This window comes from Gossypium hirsutum, chromosome A01 (genome assembly GCF_007990345.1).
Source record: "Gossypium hirsutum isolate 1008001.06 chromosome A01, Gossypium_hirsutum_v2.1, whole genome shotgun sequence".
NCBI classification, from domain to species: domain Eukaryota; kingdom Viridiplantae; phylum Streptophyta; class Magnoliopsida; order Malvales; family Malvaceae; genus Gossypium; species Gossypium hirsutum.
In genome coordinates, this window is record NC_053424.1 from 37,166,253 (window position 1) to 37,187,139 (window position 20,887).

Below are 20,887 nucleotides of genomic sequence, written 5' to 3' on the forward strand. Positions count from 1 at the left end.
TACATTGTATTTTGAATAGGTTAAACGATTGATAGTTGAGGTGCTTAGTGCCTAAGTAAGTAGGAAATGGTAAACTTGAGTTTTAAGGTACTTTTGGGTGCACATAGCCTAGCCACACGGGCGTGTTCAAAGAGTTACACAGCCTGTCCACACGGGTGTGTGACCCCTATAGTTGAAATTTTTCTAACTTTTTCCTAAATTTTTCAAATGATCCCTATTTAGTCCTAAATCATTTCTAAAGTGATTTTAAGACCTCGAGGGCTTGAATAAGGGACGATATGCATGTTAATGATGGGTATGTTATGATTCTTGAAATGTTTTGAAATGAATGGTTTAGGTTACGTTTACTCAGTAATGTTTTGAAATGATCCCTATTTATTATGAATTTTTAAAGTCAGAACAGGGGATCCAGAAATCACTCTGGTCCTGTTTCACAAAAGTTTAAATATCTCATAAAATATAATTTATATGCCTGTTTTCTTCAATCCACATGAAAATAGACTCATTAAGCTTGAATTTCATAACTTACTCATTATTTAGTTCCATTTATACTATTTTTAGTGATTTTTCAAATTCATGTCATTGCTGCAGCAATATTCTGTTTTAAGGCAAGTTTCATCTTTCCATGAATTTTTATGAACTAGATAACCTATTAAACTTCCATAATATCAAACATGATCTAAATTAACCATCACCATGACTTATCAATATCAAACATTTTCTCAACCAAACATGGCCATATCATAAAATTATTTACACAAAATAAGTATATTGCTATACATGCCATACTTAAGTTTTATAAGCCATTTACCCAGATGAAAGTCCTTTGGATAGTGTGATCGGACCTTCGACCCGTCCCGATTCCCGAGCTAGCTTGTTCAAAACTATAGTAAATAAAGAGGGGGGAGTAAGCATAAATGCTTAGTAAGTTCATATGTAAATAACAAGTAACATAACAATACAAATATACCAAACAACTTTAGCATGGTATCACCAAAACATATATCACATTTCTAAACATCATTCATCATCTTACCACCATATCGTTGTTGTATCTAATTTCAACCCGAGGGTTAAGAACATACCTGTCCAAAGTGTCCATTTCACAACACTTACCAAAACTTCACTTGCATCTTAAGTGTTCTTCCATTTCACTAGAAATTTTACCCGTTGAACACATCGGAATACAACTCGGATACACGGATAATTTGCACATAAGTGCCTCATATGTAATCAAGAAATCATGTAACCCGCCCCTAAGTGAACTCGGACTCAACTCAATGAGCTCGGGCGTTCGCATCCATAAGTGAACTCGGACTCAACTCAACGAGTTCGGATGCCTAGTTACATTTCACGAACTCGGACTCAACTCAACGAGTTCGGACATTCGCATCCATAAGTGAACTCGGACTCAACTCAACGAGTTCGGATGCTCAACCATCCTAGTGACATGTCACTTGTATCCTAATCTATTCCTAAGGTTCAAACGGGCTTTTTTTTCCTCGATCTCACATCTCTGCCGTCTTCCACGGAATATCGAAACCGATACTCGGTGATAGTTCATACTCATCCAGTAATTCACATAATTACATATTATTCAACAATAACCACAAAGCATAATATTTCATGATAATAATCAGCATCATATCATATAAACAACATTAAATTGCTTAAAATGACAATTATGTTACTACATTTACACATGAACTTACCTTGGTACCAAAATATAAAGATTTTGCAATTTAGTCCACAATCTTTTCTTTTCCTCGATCGCGACTTGAATCTCATTTATCTTGATCTATAATGCCAAATTAATCTTATTTAATACATACATTCATCAAAACAGCATTTAATACAAACTTTGGAAAAATTACACTTTTGCCCCTAAACTTTTGCATAATTACACTTTTGCCCCTAGGCTCGGGAATTAAACTTTATTCCTTATTCTTATGTTTTATAACATGCTGATCACTTTTCCCTTCTATGGCAACATCAAATTCTCTCTCTAACATATACTTGTGACTATTAGGTATTTTTACCGATTAAGCCCTTTTACTCGTTTTCACTCAAAACCGAGTAGCACAAGTTGTCTAACATAATTTAAAACCTCATATTCTATCATAAAACATCAAAATACACAAATTTCACCTATGAGTATTTTTCCAAATATAAACCCTAGGTTGAATTATTGCTAACATAAGCTTAATCGAGCTATCGGGATTCCAAAAACGTAAAGAACATTAAAACGGGGCTTGGAATCACTTACTATGGAGCTTGGAAGCTTGAAACAAACCCTAGCTATGGAGAACCCTTGAAATTTCGGCCTAATGAAGAAGATGGACAAAAATTGGCTTTTAATTTTGTTTTTAATTCATTTTAATAACTAAATGACCAAAATACCCTTACTACTAAACTTTCCAAAAATTCCTTCCATGTCCTAATTTTGTCCATGAACTTAAAATTGGTCAAATTGCTATTTAATACCTCCTCATTAATATTCCAAAACAATTTCATACTAAAAACTTCTAGAATGCAAGTTTTGCAGCTTATTCGATTTAGTCCCTACTTTCAATTTAAGCACTTTAGGCATAGAATTTCATCACGAAATTTTCACACAATCATGCAATCATATCATAATCATCAAAATAATTATAAAATAATTATTTCTATCTTGGATTTGTGGTCATGAAACCACTATTCCGATTAAGCCCTAATTCAAGATATTACATATATTCACAATCAAATCCGTCAACCACAGAGTCCAAGTCAGTCACTTGCCCACAAGGGCAAAACAATCATTTTTCATATTATAAGGGTATTTTCGTAATTTTACAAAAAAATCAGAGTTTTCCATGTTCATTACAATTGTCAATATTTCCGAGTGTTTAAACAATTATCTTTAACCCACTTATCAAATTCAGGCTTTTGGGACCAAAACCCCTAATGGGCCCTACGAATGCTGATTTAGCCCACTAAGCCTGCTTAACCCAAATATTACAACAATACTAACCGTGTTAACATGCAACTTTTCCAAATTCCATTTTCTATCAATTTTACCCAAATGGGCCCAAAAGCCCATTTGGCCCAATTCCTACCCATTGAGGCCCAACTTACCATCGTGTACAAAATTGAGTTCTTACTCGTTCCATCGATCCAAACACCGATCTTATCGTATTTATCGCATCTATACCCACACGCAACATTACAAGTTCCCAAAATGCTGGTATTTTAGCATTTCGACTTCTCAGCAGATATTAATCTAAGCTGCTACGAGGGTTAGTACACACCTGTTATGGGTTAAAGTTGAAACGTTTCCATAATCAATCACCTACGATAACCACCACCTGTCACTCAAACTTAACTAATCCAATATCAATATATGTAAATCCTAAGCACATCAGTCATACGGAACATAAGGGCATATTCGTCATTTTACCATACAAGGGTATTACGATCACTTTACCCTACAGGGGCTTTACGGTCTTTTTACCTATTAGGGGTATTTTAGTCATTTCATCTTACAAGGGTGTTTTGGTAAATCTACAAACCAAGGGTATTTCAGTAATTTTGTAAACCAATGGTATTTCTATAATTTTTAGAAAGTCAAGAGTATTTCTGTAATTTTGTAAATTAGGGGTATTTTGGTAATTTTACAAATTGAGGGTATTTCGGTAATTTCACAAACCAGTGGTATTTCAGTAATTTTACAAACTAGGGGTATTTTGGTAATTTTACAAACTATGGGTATTTTGGTAATTCTATCCTACAAGGGTATTTCAGTAATTTCACAATCAAGGGTAAAATGGTAATTTTATAAACTGAGGGTAAAATGGTAATTTTGTAAATCGAGGGTAAAACGGTAATTCTATAAATCGAGGGTAAAATGGTAATTCTATAAATCGAGGGTAAAATGGTAATTTTGTAAATCGAGAGTGAAACGGTAATTCTATAAATCGATGGTAAAATGGTAATTCTACAAATCGAGGGCATTTCAGTAATTTGGTAAACTAAAGTATTCTAAACAGGGATAATAATACGAATGGGCCTAAAGCCTATTCTCGGCCCAAATGGGCCCACACGCTCGTGTGGCCTTTCTAGCCCAAATCTAGCCACAAATATGAGATTCACCTAGCCTAGTCCAATATTTACTACACAATCAAACAACTTATCCAATTGGGCCCATAGGCCCACATGACCCCTTACGGCCCATCGCAGCCCGAAGTGGCCATCCTACAGCTAGAGTAGCGAGAAAATACACACCTGATAGGAGACTGGAATTAATCCACGCTTTGAGCACTCTTAGCCGACACCCAACCCAAACGAGCACGCCATACAGCGAAAGGGATCAGCCAAGAAAAGGTACATTTACTCTCCTCATGGTTCCCTCTATTTAAAGCCAGCTTCGCAACCACTCTTATGTTAGCTTACAGATGTGGGATCCCTCCAACATCAGAGTTTAAATTCAACACCAACTCTTACCGCCCCCTGTTAGCAAAATAAATGCTCCTTGCTTGCCATGGGATTCGAACCCATGCCTCCCCTTAGATGCTCCACACGCTACTTGCCACTAAGCCACAAGGCTTTTTGTGTCATATTTTATCCCCAATTAATTATAAGGTCTAAAGGCCAAAGTCCAGGTTCCCTTAAAAAAACCAAAATAAATTGCAAGAGCCAAGGCTTGAACCCAAGCTCCCATACAACATTAATGACACTACAACCACTAAACTACAAACTTCCTTGTGTCATTTATTTAACACAATAATTTAAAAACCCTCATCCAAGCATCCAGGTTTTTTTTTCACTTAATACCAAATTTTTTGCTAAAGCCCAAGTTTGAACCCAAGATTTCTCTAACACTTCTCAGGGTCATTAACCACCAAAGCAGACATTTAATTGTGTTATTTCATTGCACAATTAAATACCTATATACAACCTCCTTACGGACCCGTACTCAAGGCCCAATACTTCTAGGCCCAAATTCGGGGTGTTACACTCATTTCCTACGTTCCGTTCCTCCAAAATACTTGGTTCAATTTTGTAAATTTTGTACCTAATTTACTTATTTTCAACAATTAACATACATAAATATTAATCACCATTCATAAAATGATATTGAAATTTAATAATTAAACCGTACGAACTTACCTGGGAAAATTCGCAAAAGTCATACAAGTTCAGGGACTAATCGGCTATTTTCTCTTTTCCATAATTCACTTCGGGTTCTTGATCTATAATTGTAAAATCATTCATGTATTACCATTCATTTCAATTTTACACTACTTTACAGTTTATACCCTTTAATTCCTAAAATTACACTTTTGCCCTAAATTTTACAATTTTTACAATTTAGTCCCTACTCAATTAAACCATCAAGTGAGCTAACTTTTCTCAATTAACACTTTATTTATTCATCCTAAGCTGCTACACAACCTTTGAAAATTAGAATTTCAGTACCAAATCTTAATTCACAACTTTTTCAGAATTAGGTCCTAAAATCACTTTCTATCAAAATCACTTAATAAAATCATCATATAATAAAATAAGAACTTCAATTCCTGATCGCGTGATTTCGTGATAAGTTTTAAATATTTATAATTACTCATTATTGAACTAACTATTATCGCGATGTAGGCAAGTGTACCTATCAAATAGTAGTATAGTTTTAGCAAGATCGGATTGTCGAACCCAAAGGAACTAAAAGTACTAGTAATGACTGTCTTTTTATTATCTAGCCTAAGAATAAAGAGGTTTTTCTTTTAACTAACTAATTATCTAAACTAAGAACGCACAGAAAATCGAATTGGGGAATTGCTTTTGGAAAAATTGATTGAATGAAGAGAATACCTAAGGAAAAATCCACCTAGACTGTACTTGTTATTCTGGCTCTGAATCAGACGATTTATTCATTTAACTTGTTCTGTAGATATCCTTAAGTTATGTTATTATCCCTATTCAAGACTAATAACGTCTAATCCCTAGATTGAATAACCGAGACTTTTCTGTAATTAACACTCTAGGGTTGCATTAACTCAATCTATGGATCCCCTTATTAGGTTTCACCCTAATTTGACAAAATCTTGTCACCCTATGTCTATCAACTCCGCTTTATTATTACAATTGTACTCTTAAACAGGGTCTATTCCTCCTCTGAATAAGAGCTTATCCTGAATCGGTATCCTGGGATATCAAAACAAGAATTAAGAACACATAATTAAGAACAAGCCAAATATTTATCATACAATTCAGAAAATAATAACAAGATTCATCTTAGGTTTCATTCCCCTTAGGAATTTAGGGGATTTAGTTCATACCTAAATAAGAAAACATCTCAGAATAATAAAGAATACAAAACATAAAGAAAACCCAAAACTCCTGAAGGGAAATTGAGGAGAGATCTTCAGTCTTGATGATGAATCTGGCTTCTGAGATGAATCAATCGGCTTTCTTGGAGTAATTTCTTACCCCCTACTCTGTCCTCCCTTTTCTTCATTCTCTAAGATGTATTTATAGGCTTTGGAATGCTTAAAAGCCCTCAAAATTAGCCTTTTCCGAATTGGACTCAACTTGGGCTCGGCAAGGACATGCCCGTGTGACACGCCCGTGTGCGATTACTTCAGGCCATGCTCGAGCCTGCCAAATTGACACGGCCATGTGGTCTGCCCGTGTGAGGAGGTCCAGGCTGTGTTGATATCGTACTTTGGCCCATTTTCTCCCTTTTTGGCCCGTTTCTCGTTCCTTTCACTGTCCTATTCACTCCTAAGTGTAAAACATGAAATTAAAGCATTAGGAGCATCAAATTCACCAATTCTAATGGAAAATCATCAATAATATGCGTTAAACATGGGGTAAAAATATGTATAAATTACGATTTATCAAATACCCCCACACTTAAGCATTTGCTTGTCCTCAAGCAAAATTCTCAACTCATAATCAAAATAAATTCTTTTCAACTTATAATTTCTATCGATAATATCTCAGAATAATCCATAAGTAATCACACATTGAGAATTCAACTAAAATAACATAAAAGCTTCAAACATTCCAAGTTGAATATTTAATCATGCAAACATAGGTGTCTCTCCTCATTTAAGTAATTACCTTTGATTCAGAATACCACAGAGTTTCACATCCTCACTACAGATTCACTCAAATCACTCGAGGTGTTTAAGGATAATAAATGAAGCACTCAATAGTCAATAATGAAAAGTCATTACCATAGGCTTGCATGAAAATCAAATCTCCACCACTATAATTTAAGATGATACATTAATCAAAAGGTCTTTAGAGGGTTGTAATGAGGTTTGGTTAGGGGTTGTGGTCACAAGCTGAAAGAAAGGGTTAGAATCGAGATTGAATTGAAAAATTGCCTAACTAGAAAAAGAGTTAATCATCACTTGCGTACAACAGAGCTTCTTCTCAGACTAAGGAATTTAACTTCTGAAGCTTACAAACAGAAGATCACTACTAATATGTATACATGTTTTTTTTAAGAACAAATTAAATTATAGAATAGAATAAAACAAAGCGAAGCAAATATTTCAATTCAAATCTCGACAAAAATGGGGCTTAAATTAATTTAGGGGATTTCAACAATAATGGGTTAAAGGTTAATATTAAGGGTAATACAAGAAATGGCTTGTTAGGCTCAAGGGGGTTCACTAGGGGTTAATTGTGGAGGTAGGCTTTTCATGGCATGAGTGGGTTAATCCTAAGTGCATTAATCATTTTGACATATCAAATCAAATGGTGTGGTCTCAACATGAATAATCAAGCACGTTCTAGAATAACAGTTCACTACTGACGCACTCAAAGCAATAATAAAAGTGAGCATGAAAGAATTAATAGATGCTCAAAAAGCTCAAAAATCTCACAAAAATTATGGCTTTTTGATGTTTAAAACTTGTGAATCTCAACTCAAAGTAATACCTAAATTTTGGGGAAACAACCTAAAATTTTAAATTCTTAAAAATCAACTTATCATGCTTGATTCTCTAATGTCTTAAAGTTTAAACAATCAATGCATAAATGCCTATGTTTTAATTCAAGATACATCAATCAAAATCATAAATCAATCAAAATTTATCCTAAATATGATATGAGAGCTTTTCAAGAGAACAAGGTAGTCATTCAGGGATTTTTCTGATAATGAAATAAATACCCCCCACACTTAAGATGTACGTTTCCCTCAATGTACAAAGATAGATATTAGAATATAAAAATAAGATAAGAAGAGAAGTGAAACTTCATGTATGATGAATTTTTCGAACTGGAGTTCTGGAGAGTAATCGGTTCGAGAGTGGAAGAGGATACTCAGGCAATTGTAGAGGTTCATTAGGCTACAAGTCCTGCGCCAAAAGGATATTATCTCTACTGGTAGCTATGGTCGTGGGCGAGAAGGACATGGCAGTCGTGGAGAACCTTTCCCGGTGGAGTTTTAGTTCCTATGTGATGATGAGCTTAAGAGCTCTATATAATTGTAATAAAATCAGGAACTTTTCAGGGGATATTAGGAAGAATAATTACTCAAAAGAAATAACCGAAATTAATAATTAAAAATAGAATTTCAAAATCTAATAAAAATAAAAAGTAGTTTTAATAAAAATTAAAAACATAAAATAATAAATAAATGTTTTTAAACATCTTCATCGCTAGATGGTTCGCAAGGTGGGACTGGCGATAAGATGTGGAAATGCTGGCAAATCTACTGGAGAGTAGCATCAATGTTGTCAAATCGTTGAAAACACTGTTGCTCGAATCGAGTGAGGCGCTCAGAGATGTCAGCATATGAAGCTGCCGCATGAACTGGAAGAGAGGGTGGTGGTGGCTGAGTCGGTGGGTCCTCGTGCTGTGAAGGGACATCATCAGGAATGTCCTTGTAGGCCACCTCCTTAGTGGATTGGGCGAGACAATATTGAGGAGGGTAGGTTCCTTGGCGCCTCTCAATCATCCTCATGCTAAGCATGCTTGAGATGCCTTGTGGAGACATTTGGCCAATGAGGGTCAAGGATGATTCTTGGGCCACCAGTGCTCTCTCACCTCTCTGTAATCGTGTCAGCTAAAATGGCGTGTAGGTACCTCAGGGATGGTGGGAGAACTGATGCCTTGGAGCGGCTAGGATTGTAGGAGGCTGCGCCAGGAACCAAAGTGTGCCAGCACTTCGAGGGAGAAAAATGTATATGGCGAGTGAGAGCATGTAGTTCATTTTCCTTCTTGAACTCCTCTTTATATGCAGCACCGAACTCTGGGACGCTTAGCTGGCGGACTAACCCGCCTAGGCGAAACTGGACTGTGCCGGGATCATCGTAATATGTCATTACTGTCTGAAGAAAGAATGTTGAGCATAGTTCCATCGTGAGCTCGAGGTATGTTGGTTCAATGATCCCAAAGAACAGCTCCCAAGGGTCGGTGGTTAGGAGGGCCTGAATCAATCAGCCATCTGAACTACGACAGCCCAGTCGATACAGCTATAATCCCCTACCCGTATTCATTGCCGGAATAGGGTACGAGGCATTACCGGAGTTTACAAATTAATTTTTTTTTCAATTCAACATATTTTCATGATAGATTCATGCATTTATATAAGATAATGTCATCACATATCTATAACCAGGTTTGTTAACCATACTAATGGGTAACTTTACATTCATTTCACGTTAACATTTACTTTGTTAGCTTATACATGCCATTGATTTCCAAAATAAAGTTTCTTTATATACCGAAATCCTGAGGTTGACAGTGTGATGTGTCTCCGACCAAATCCGACCTCCGAGCTCTTAACACTACAAAACAGGGAAAAAGGAAACGGGGTAAGCACTTTGTGCTTAGTAAGCTCATGTAACAAGAATTACACTTACCTAATATTTTCAATACAATATAATAAACATTCATATATCCATTCAATGCATTATTACCCTAACATGCACAAACTCAACATTCAAGTTAGTACAATAATTTCCATGTATCAATAATATATATATACCATGATTGATGTACTCATCAATACCATGATTTTCATTCCCTTATTATTTTTCATATTTATCCCGTTGAATTTATCAGAATTCCGATGGATTTTCAGAGGTACACTTTTAGTGTACAATTCCGGGTCCGTCAATTCATATTCATGTGCGCACATTTCCATTTCAGAGAGCACACTCCCGCGAACCTCAACCTTGCAACGGGATTACCAGTCCAGGCTAAATCCCCTGCAATATAAACTCATAGAGTATTGTCGGGATTACCAGTCCAAGCTAAATTCAGACCCAAATTCGGATTACCCGTCCGGGCTAAATCCATTTTACACATATTCTTCGGGAGGGCTATATCAAGATAGGATCACCCGTCCGGGCTAGATCCTTTTTACCGTCGATTCCTTTTCAGAGATCCATCGAATTTTCCTTTCATTCAACCGGGATTTCTTCCCATTTTATCAAATACATCAATGTTTCATTAATTTTCATACAATGAACATTCAAATCATATTTACATCAATAACATACAATCTCAAGCAATTTATGAATATAATTCAAGTTACATGAACTTACCTTGATACTTGTTTGTAAACAGTAAAAATCTATTAATCCCGAACTTTTTCCTTTCCTCGATCTAGCTTCGTATTTGAATCTTCTGGATTTGGTGCAAAAATTATGAAATACCAGCTTAGAGAACCCTCCTATGGCGTTTTTAGCTGCTGGAATTGAAGATAAATGAAGAGAAATCTAGATATTTCCTATTTAGTCCTAGTTTTATTTAGTTAATTTTGCAATATTCCAATTTTACCCTTAATTTATCAATTTTTCTGCTGATTTCATACCCTTGCCGTCCAGCCCAAATAACTTTTGGGTCTAATTGCCTTTTATATCCTTTCTCATTAGACTAATAAGCTATTTAATCACTCTAGCAACTTTTACACCTATTACAATTCAGTCTTTTTCATTTAATTGACTACTCAAACATTAAAATTTCCTAACGAAATTTTAATACCACATTAATAACATTTCATAAATATTTATAAAATTATTTTTGACTCGATTTTACGAGATAGAGGTCCCGATACCTTATTTTACCCAATTTCTTCAATAATTTCTTTTTCTAACTAATCACTAAATTGATAAAATTTTCCTATCAATATTTTCATACGATTTTCCTATCATATAAATTTTCAAGCAAAAATATTGAAATAAATTTCTCTTTAAATCGGATTTGTGGTTACGAAACCACTGTTCCGATAACATTGAATTTACGCCATTACAACAGCGTTCCACAATTAAGGGTCGGGCCCGAAGTATTTGGAAAAGCTCTTCTTGGGGCCGTCAGGGGAACTGTAGGAGAGGGTGACGAATTTCCATGGTTAGACCCGTAGAAAATGACACTCCCTTCCTCTTCTTCGAGGTAGGTACGGTGGTTTTCTTTCCACGTGAAGACGACATTAAAATCTTGTAATATAAAGAATAATAATAATAAGTAAATGAATTCGAAGAAGTAAAAGGCATGAATTTGAACTAACTATTTCAGCCAAGACTACTAATATGAAGCAAACTCAACCACAATAACAATGAGAATGAGAATAGAAATGTAATGGGTATGAGGTTTTCCTAATCTTAATTTAACACAGAATGTATGATAACTAACCTAGAAATGCAAATTAAATGATAGATATTGGCATGGTAATAGCATGAGAATAAGCATAGTAATGTCATGGGTATGAGGTGTTCCTAATAACTTGATTTAACGCGAAATGTATGATAACTAACCTAAGAATGCAAATTAAATGATAGAAAAATGAAAAATAGTTCAAAGATATGAAGATTATGTTGATAATAAGTATTAGAAATAAGTAAAATAGAATTGAAAGGAGTAAAAAAACGCTAAGGTAAAGAGATTAAGCGTAAAAAATGAAGTGGGAAGTGGTGCATGGGCATGCCAGAGAGGCCTTGTGGAGTTGCAGCGGCTAGGGTTAGGGTTTTTGAATGGGGAAGAAAGTGAAGAGTGTAGGGTATTTATAGATTTTGGGCCACACGGCCAGGGCACACGCCCGTGTTCCCTAATTTCAGCCCGTGTGATTCGCGAATTTCGATTTTGGACACGTCTGATATTTAGTACATGCCTGTGTTCCTTGGGCGTGTGGGTGCACACGGCCGTGTCTGGCGTTGTTCACTTCTCCCACACTCGTGTGGGAAATCCCCACGCCCGTGTCAATCTAACAGGTTTGACCATGGGTGTTAGACACAGGCGTGTCGTACGCCCGTGCTAGTTTCTCAGTTTCAACCACGGGTCTTCCACAAGGGCGTGTCGCACGCCCGTGTTGTTTTGACAGGCTCGACCATGGCCATGTCGTATGACCGTGGCGTTTTATCATAGCCCATTTTTTGGGAAATCCTTGCCCTGTTTTCACACAGCCATAAGCATGCCCGTGTGCTTGGCCGTGTCTCTGTGGAAAACCTGTATTTGAGAGCTCCGTTAGTAAGTTAGATGTTGAAGACTAAATTTTTAAAGAAGTTAATACAGTTAGTGCTCGGGTTGCCTCCCGAGAAGCGCTTATTTATAGTCTAAGCTTGACTTACCTCTCTGTTGAATAATCATGGTGGTTTGGGGAGTTTATACTCCTCATTCCTGTCATCAGTCTCATCAAAATAAGGTTTTAAATGACGGGTGTTGTTTACTTTAAAAGTGCAAAACTTTGGGTGCCTTACCTCAACCGTACTGAATGGAAAGTTACTAAGTACCGTAAGAGGGATTTCTTCATTCGGTGTGGTAGCGACAATGTGGGGATCTGCGGCATCTAATAAGACTCTATCTCCAATCTTAAGTTGATTTTGAAAGGTATTAAGCTCGTTCTGTCGTAGATTCGATTTGTCGGGTGTTCTTGGTTTATGCGTCCGCCATTCATCGAGTTCTTCAATTTGTAATCTTCAATCTTCATGAATAGATCCTTTACTATTACTTGAGAATGACTCGTGTGCTTCCTTCAAACTCATTTCCTGTAAAGTAGGTTGTACCATATTGTCAGTTCTAGGAGAATGGGTTAAACGATTACCTTCAATTCTCGATGTGTTGCTAGAATTGCGAGCTTAAAGGATGATTGTTTCGTCTCCCACACATAGTGTAAGTTCACCTGTGCCAACATCAATAATCATTTTAGCAGTTACTAAAAAGGGCGTTTCCAAAATTAAAGGAGTGTTGCTATCCTCCTCTATATCTAGAACAATAAAGTCAACGGGAAATATAAATTTATCGATTTTAACTAGTACATCTTCAATAATACCCCTAGGGAACCTTATAGTTTTATATGCTAATTGAATGTTCATCCTAGTTTGTTTAGGTTTCCTAAGACCTAATTGCTTAAACATTTTGTAGGGCATGACATTAATACTAGCCCCTAAATCAGCTAATGCATTATTAACATCTAAACTACCAATTAAGCAAGGAATTGTAAAACTCCCTGGATCTTTTAGTTTGTTCGGTAGTATATTTTGGAGAATAGCTGAGCAAACTGTGTTTAGCTCCATGTGCGACGCCTCGACCAACTTCCACTTATTTGCTAAAAGTTCCTTTAAAAATGTCATTGCGTTTGGCATCTGTGATAGGGCTTCAATAAACGGTAAGTTAATATGTAATTTTTTAAGAGTTTCAGGAATTTACCAAATTGTTCATCTGAGCAGTCTTTCCTTGTCGCGTTGGGGTATGGCACACGAGGTTTATATTCAACATTCACTGTTTTGTTTTTATTGTTATCTACCTTACCTTGACCTTTTCTTACCATAGTTTCTTGCCTCGGTTCTGGTTCAGGCTCAACAACTCCTTCTTCATCTTGAATTTTAATTGCATTAAGATGTTCCCTTAGGTTGGGTTCAGTATTACTTGGCAAGCTACCTTGTGGTCGTTCAGAAATTAGTTTTGAAAGCTGGCCTATCTGAGTTTTGAGCCCTTGGATCGACGCTTGTTGATTTTTAAGTGCTGTCTTGGTATTCTGGAAACAAGTTTCTTATACCGAAATAAACTTTGAGAGCATCTTTTCAAGGTTCGGCTACTTTTCCTGTTGGTAGGGTGGTTGTTGGTAGCTTGGAGGTGGTTGTGGTCTTTGATTTCCTTGACCGCTCCATGAGAAATTGGGGTGGTTCCTTCAACCTGCATTGTAAGTGTTACTATATGGATTGTTTTGAGGTCAAGGATTATTACCCATGTAGTTTAATTGCTCGTTATCCATGTTGTGGCCATAAGGCTGGTATTCCGAATGGCTTGTTTCACCTCCACTTGCTTCGCACTGCATTACTTGGTGAACCTGTGAAGAACTAAGAAAACCATCAATCTTTTTATTTAAGAGTTCTACCTAATTAGAGAGCATGGTGACCGAATTGACGTTATAAACGCCGGCTGTTTTCGTTGGCTTTGTCCTCATGACTTGCCACTGATAGTTATTCAGTGACATCTCCTCTATAAACTCATAGGCATCTTCAGGTGTTTTATTATTGATGGTTCCACCAGCAGCTGCATCAACCATTTGTCGAGTCGAAGGATTCAGGCCATTATGGAACGTTTGGACCTGTAGCTAAAGCGATAACCCATGGTGAGGGCACCTTCTCAAAAGGTCCTTGTATCTCTCCCATGCATTGTAGAGTGTTTCTAAATCTATCTGCACAAAAGAAGAGATATCATTACGTAATTTAGCCATCTTAGCCGGCGGAAAATATTTTAGTAAAAATGTTTCGGTCATTTGTTCCCAAGTAGTAATTGACCCTCGTGGTAACGAGTTCAACCACTATTTAGCTTTGTTCCTCAATGAAAAAGGGAATAACCGAAGACGAATGGCATCATTAGAAACACCATTAATTTTAAATGTATCGCACAGTTCTAAGAAGTTGGCTAAATGAGCGTTGGGATCCTCATCCTGCAAACCATCAAACTGAACAAATTACTGTATCATTTAATAGTGTTCGGTTTTAATTCAAAAGTATTTACAGCTAAAACAGGTCTAACTATGCTCGATTCAGTTCCTGTTAAAGAAGGTTTAGCATAATCACACATAGAGTGTGGAGCAGGATTTTGATTAACCGCAACTGCAGGAGGTAGTTGATTGCCTTGGTTTTCAGCCATCTCTTCAGTTGGGGGTTGAGTATCGTCTTCTTGCTCATTTTCTATGTATTTTAAGCTTCGTCTTATTTCTCTTTGATTTCTGCGAACTGTACGATCGATTTCTTCGTCAAAAAGTAATGGTCCTGATGGATTTCTTCTAGTCATAAACTATAAAAACCTGCCAAGAAAAGGAAAGAGTAAATTAATAAATAATAATAATAAATTAAAGTGCACGAAAAATAAATGGCTAAAGTAATAAAAATTGAGTGTTCCTAATATTTCAGTTCCCCGGCAATGGTGCCAAAAACTTGATCGTGCGATTTCGTGATAAGTTTTAAATATTTATAATTACTCGTTCTTGAACTAACTACTATCGCGATGTAGGCAAGTGTACCTATCGAACAATAGTATAGTTTTAGCAAGACCAGATTGTCGAACCCAAAGGAATTAAAAGTACTAGTAATGACTATCTTTTTATTATCTAACCTAAGAATAAAAAGGTTTTTCTTTTAACTAACTAATTATCTAAACTAAGAACGCACAGAGAATCGAATTGGGGAATTGCTTTTGGAAAAATCGATTGAATGAAGACAATACCTAAGGAAAAATCCACCTAGACTGTACTTGTTATTCTGGCTCCAAATGTGATGATTTATTCATTTAACTTGTTCCGTAGAGATCCCTAAGTTATGTTATTATCCCTATTCAAGACTAATAACATCAAATCCCTAGATTGAGTAACCGAGACTTTTCTCTAATTAACACTCTAGGGTTGCATTAACTCGATCTATGGATCCCCTTATTAGGTTTCACCCTAATCCGACAAAATCTTGCCACCCTATGTCTAGGTGCGCAATCAACTCCGCTTAATTATTACAAATGTACTCTTAAACAGGGTCTATTCCCCCTCTGAATAAGAGCTTATCTTGAATCGGTATCCTGGGATATCAAAACAAGAATTAAGAACACATAATTAAGAACAAGTCAAATATTTATCATACAATTCAGAAAATAATAACAAGATTCGTCTTAAGTTTCATTCCCCTTAGGTATTTAGGGGATTTAGTTCATAACTAAATAAGAAAACATATCAGAATAATAAAGAATACAAAACATAAAGAAAACCCAAAACTCCTGAAGGGAAATTGAGGAGAGATCTTCAGTCTTGATGATGAATCCGGATTTTGAGATGAATCAATCGGCTTTCTTGGAGTAATTCCTTACCCTCTACTCTGTCCTCCCTTTTATTCCTTCTCTAGGATGTATTTATAGGCTTTGGAATGCTTAAAAGCCCTTAAAATTAGCCTTTTCCAAATTGGACTCAACTTGGGCTCGGCAGGGACATGCCCGTGTGACACGCCCGTGTGCGATTACTTCAGGTCGTGCTCGAGCCTGCCAAATTGACACGGCCGTGTGGCCTACCCTTGTGAGGAGGTCCAGGCTGTGTTGATTTCGTACTTTGGCCCATTTTCTCCCGTTTTTGTCCCGTTTCTCGTTCCTTTCGCTCTCCTATGCTCTCCTAAGTGTAAAACATGAAATTAAAGCATTAGGAGCATTGAATTCACCAATTCTAATGGAAAATCATCGATAAAATGTGTTAACATGGGGTAAAAATATGTATAAATTACGGTTTATCAATTCCATAATAATTCACCATAATCATACAACACTTATTCATGGTAACTTTTAAAGTCACCCATAAAATCAAAAACTAATAAATTAGATAATTGAACCTAATTGTAAAAGTCACAAAACATAAAAATTACTAAGAAAATGTAAAAATTGAACTCACATATGTCAAAATATTAAAAACCAACAACTTCCAGACCTCCCATGGCATTTTTGCTGAAGAAAAATGATGATATCTCTAGATTTTTCAATTGTCTTTATTCTATATGTTTAATTTGCAAAATTTCCAATTTTGCCCTTATTTCTCCTTGTCTTTTTGCTGATTTTCTTGCCCAAACCGTCCAGCTCATATAATTTGGATCTAATTTCCTTTTAAATCCCTCCTTATTAGTCACTTAAGCTATTTAATCACTTTATCAAATTTTGCACTATTTTCAATTTAGTCCTTTTTAATTAATTGACTAACAAACGTTAAAATTTTCTAACGAAACTTTAATACTAACTCAATAACACTCCATAAATATTTATAAAAATATTTATGGCTCTTTTTATGAATCCAAGGTCTCGATACCTCGTTTTCAACCCAATTTACCTAATTAATTCTTTTAAATCACAAAATTCACTAATTACAAAAAATACTTCTATAATCACACTTGACTCATAGGTATTAATTTATTAAATTTTCAACTCACTCGACGAATTTAGTGATCTTGAATCATTGTTTCCGACACCACTAAAAATTGGCCTGTTATAGTGAATTAAATTGGTAAGTTAAATTCCTGTTATAGGAACTTACTAAGCTTTAAAGCTTACTCTGTTTTTATTTCATCTATTTTATAGTAACTCGGAAGCTCAATTTGGTTGGAAGCTGGTAGGAGCAACATCACACTATCCCTCGGCTCATCTCGGTATATTTAGTAAATCAACTTTGGTTATAATGGCATGTATAGGTAAAACTGGCCAATATTGACATAAATGTTTTGGTTTGGAATGGCTTGTGATGGACATGTTTTGATGTAGATATTAAAGGCTATATCATTCTTGATATGTGTTTGAAACGGTTGATTGATAGAATCATATTGGTATATTAATGATTAAATTGAGTTAGCATATTTGGTAAAATATGTATATATGTGAAATAGGTAAGTTAGGTAATTTTTTATACTTGGTTATAAGAGGTATTATATCATGTATAAGACTTAATTTTGAATAGATTTGAATGGCTTGTATTGGCTTGAGAATATATTTAAGAGTTAATGTAGGTGGAATACAAGTTTGGGTGAGAAATATGGCTAGGAAATTGTCTTGTTTTGTCCATACAAGCAGAGACACGGGCGTGTGTCTCAGCCATGTGTGACACATGGCCTAGCACATGGGTATGTGTTTTGGCCATGTGTCCCCTACATCTTAAAATTTTCAAAACACAATGCTTCAAATTGATCACACGACCTGGCACACGAGCGTGTGGCTTGGCTGTGTGACCCCTGTACCTATTTAATGAAAATTATTATGTTCACACGGCCTAGCACACAGGCGCATGACTTGGCCGTGTGACTAACTTAGAGAGTTACACGGATATAAACACGGGCTGGGACACGGTCATGTGCCCTACTTCGAATGCCACACGGCCTGAGACACGGGTGTGTCTCCTGACTGTGTGAGCCACACGGCCTGCCCACACGGGCGTGTGTCCACTGCACCTTGGAACAATTTTGAAATTTTGCAAAAAAAATTTGAGTACCCGGTTTAGTCCCGATTTGTTTCTAATACATATTTTGGACCTCGAGGGCTAATTTAAGTGACATATATGATTCATTATGAATGATTCTTAATATGAATGTTAAATGTTATGAAATATCTATATTTGATCTGTAAATTCTGGTAATGCTCCGTAACCCTGTTCTGATGATGGATACGGGTTAGGGGTGTTACAATTATTGGTATCAAAGCTACGGTTTAGCCAATTCTTAGACTAATGTAGAATGTACGAGTCTAGCTATACATGCCATTGTATACAACCTATGATAGTGTGATATATCCTGACCATTTTAAAACATGTTTCTCATATAGTTATGTCATCCAACAGAGCTGAATCCTAAGAAGCTGAGACTAATGCTCAAGCTTCAGTTCAAAGAGTAGCCTCAAGTAGTAGAAGGCTCGTATCTGAGGGCTAAGGAGGAGAGGAAAAAAAAACCTTCTTCCAAATGATTAATGAATGGTTTACTGAATATATAAAAACAAATCCAGCTATGCAATAACCTCCACCCCCTCTTGTTTCTCAATCGGTTCCCGATATGCCACATGGTACAAAACCTGTTAGAAATGGTAAGCCTCATGTAGATAAAATTCGTAAATACAGGGTAAAAGGACTTATAGCTACTGTTAAAGATGACCCGAAAAGGGGCAAATTTTGGCTAGAAAACACTATTAGGGTTCTGGATGAATTGTCTTGTACACCAGCTGAATGTCCAAAATGTGTTGTATCACTGTTAAAAGACTCAGCTTACCAGTGGTGGAATACTTTAATTTCTATTGTACCAAAACAAATGGTCACTTGGGAATTTTTCCAAATTGAGTTCAAAAAGAAAGATATCAACAGATATTCTTTCATCAGAAACGGAAAGAATTTCTGGAGCTCAAACAGGGGCATATGAAAACATCTGAGTGCGAATGAGAATTTGTCTGATTGAGTAAGTATGCCAGAGAGTGTATCCCGACTGAAATCGCAATGTGTAAGCGGTTTGAAGAGGGTCTGAATGAAGATATAAAATTTCTAGTTGGGATTCTTGAAATAAAAGAATTTGTTGTACTTGTTGACCGGGCATACAAAGCCGAAGAGCTTAGTAAAGACAAAAGACAGACTGAAATGGAAGCCAGAACTTTAAGTAAAAGATTTATAGGAAAGTCATATCAGTCGTCCTCAAAGAAATCAAAGAAAAATTTTGATTATTCTACTACCTTCGTGGGGTACTCTAGGAGAGATAGAGGTGTTCAACATTCCAATTCAAGATCTCAGCCTACATCTATAGCAAGTGTGGGCAGTGTTAGAAATACCAAACCCAGATGCAAGCACTGTAATAAAATGCATTTTGGTGAGTGTAGAATGAAAAGTGGAGCATGTTTCAGATGTGGTTCTTTTGACTATTATCTAAGAGATTGTCCGGAGAAAGTTGAAAGAGATATTGTTCAAACTTCAAAGCCGAGAGATATTGTTCAACCTTCAAAGCTAAGCAATATAGCTACCAGAGGTAGACCACCTCATAACCCCGGCAATTTCAGTGGTAGTCAAGGTACGACAAAAGATTCAACTGTCAAATTTGAAACACGAGCACTGGCAAGGACATATACTATTCGTGCGCGTGAGGATGCCTCTGCACCCGACGTTATTACTAGTACTTTTTCTCTTCTTGATACTGATATAACTGCTTTAGTTGATCCCGGTTCAACTCATTCATATATCTGCACAAGTTTAGTGTCTAGTAAGACTTTTCCTGTCGAGTTCACTGAATTTGTGGTTAAAGCATCGAACATGCTGGGCCAGTATGTGATGGTGGATAAAATTTGTAAAAATTGTTCGTTAATGATACGGGATTATTGTTTCCCAGCTAATTTGATGTTATTACTGTTTGATGAATTTGATATAATTCTAGGTATAGACTGGTTAACTCAGCATGATGCCGTGGTAAATTGCAAACAAAAACATATTGTGTTGAAATGTCAAAATGGTGAAATGTCTGTATTGAATCTGATAAATTGGATGGGTTGTTTAATGTGATATTAGCCATGTCAACACAGAAATATGTCAGAAAAGGGTATGATGCTTATTTTGCCTATGTGTTGGACACTAAAGTATCTGAATCCAAGATTAAAAATCAGTTCCAGTGGTATGTGAATACCCTAATGTGTTTCTGGAATAATTATCTGGATTACCACCGATCAGAGAAGTTGAATTTTCTATAGATCTTGTTTCGGGAACAACACTGATATCTATAGCACCTTACAGGATGGCTCTAACAGAATTAAAGGAGTTAAAAGCTCAGTTACAAAAACTAACTGACAAAGGTTTTGCTTGACCTAGTTTTCCACCTTGGGGTGCACCAGTTTTGTTTGTTAAAAAGAAAGATGGATCGTTGATATTGTGTATTGATTACAGACAGCTCAATAAATTCACAATTAAGAATAAGTATCC

At 36.1% G+C, this 20,887-nt stretch overlaps 1 non-coding gene across 1 annotated transcript; it reads left to right on the forward strand.

The window, feature by feature from the left end:
- Positions 1 to 14,555: 14,555 nt before the first annotated feature.
- On the forward strand, positions 14,556 to 14,662 carry LOC121208413 (small nucleolar RNA R71). Its single transcript, XR_005903435.1, has one exon. It is a non-coding gene; the product is annotated as a small nucleolar RNA R71 (small nucleolar RNA).
- Positions 14,663 to 20,887: the final 6,225 nt, after the last annotated feature.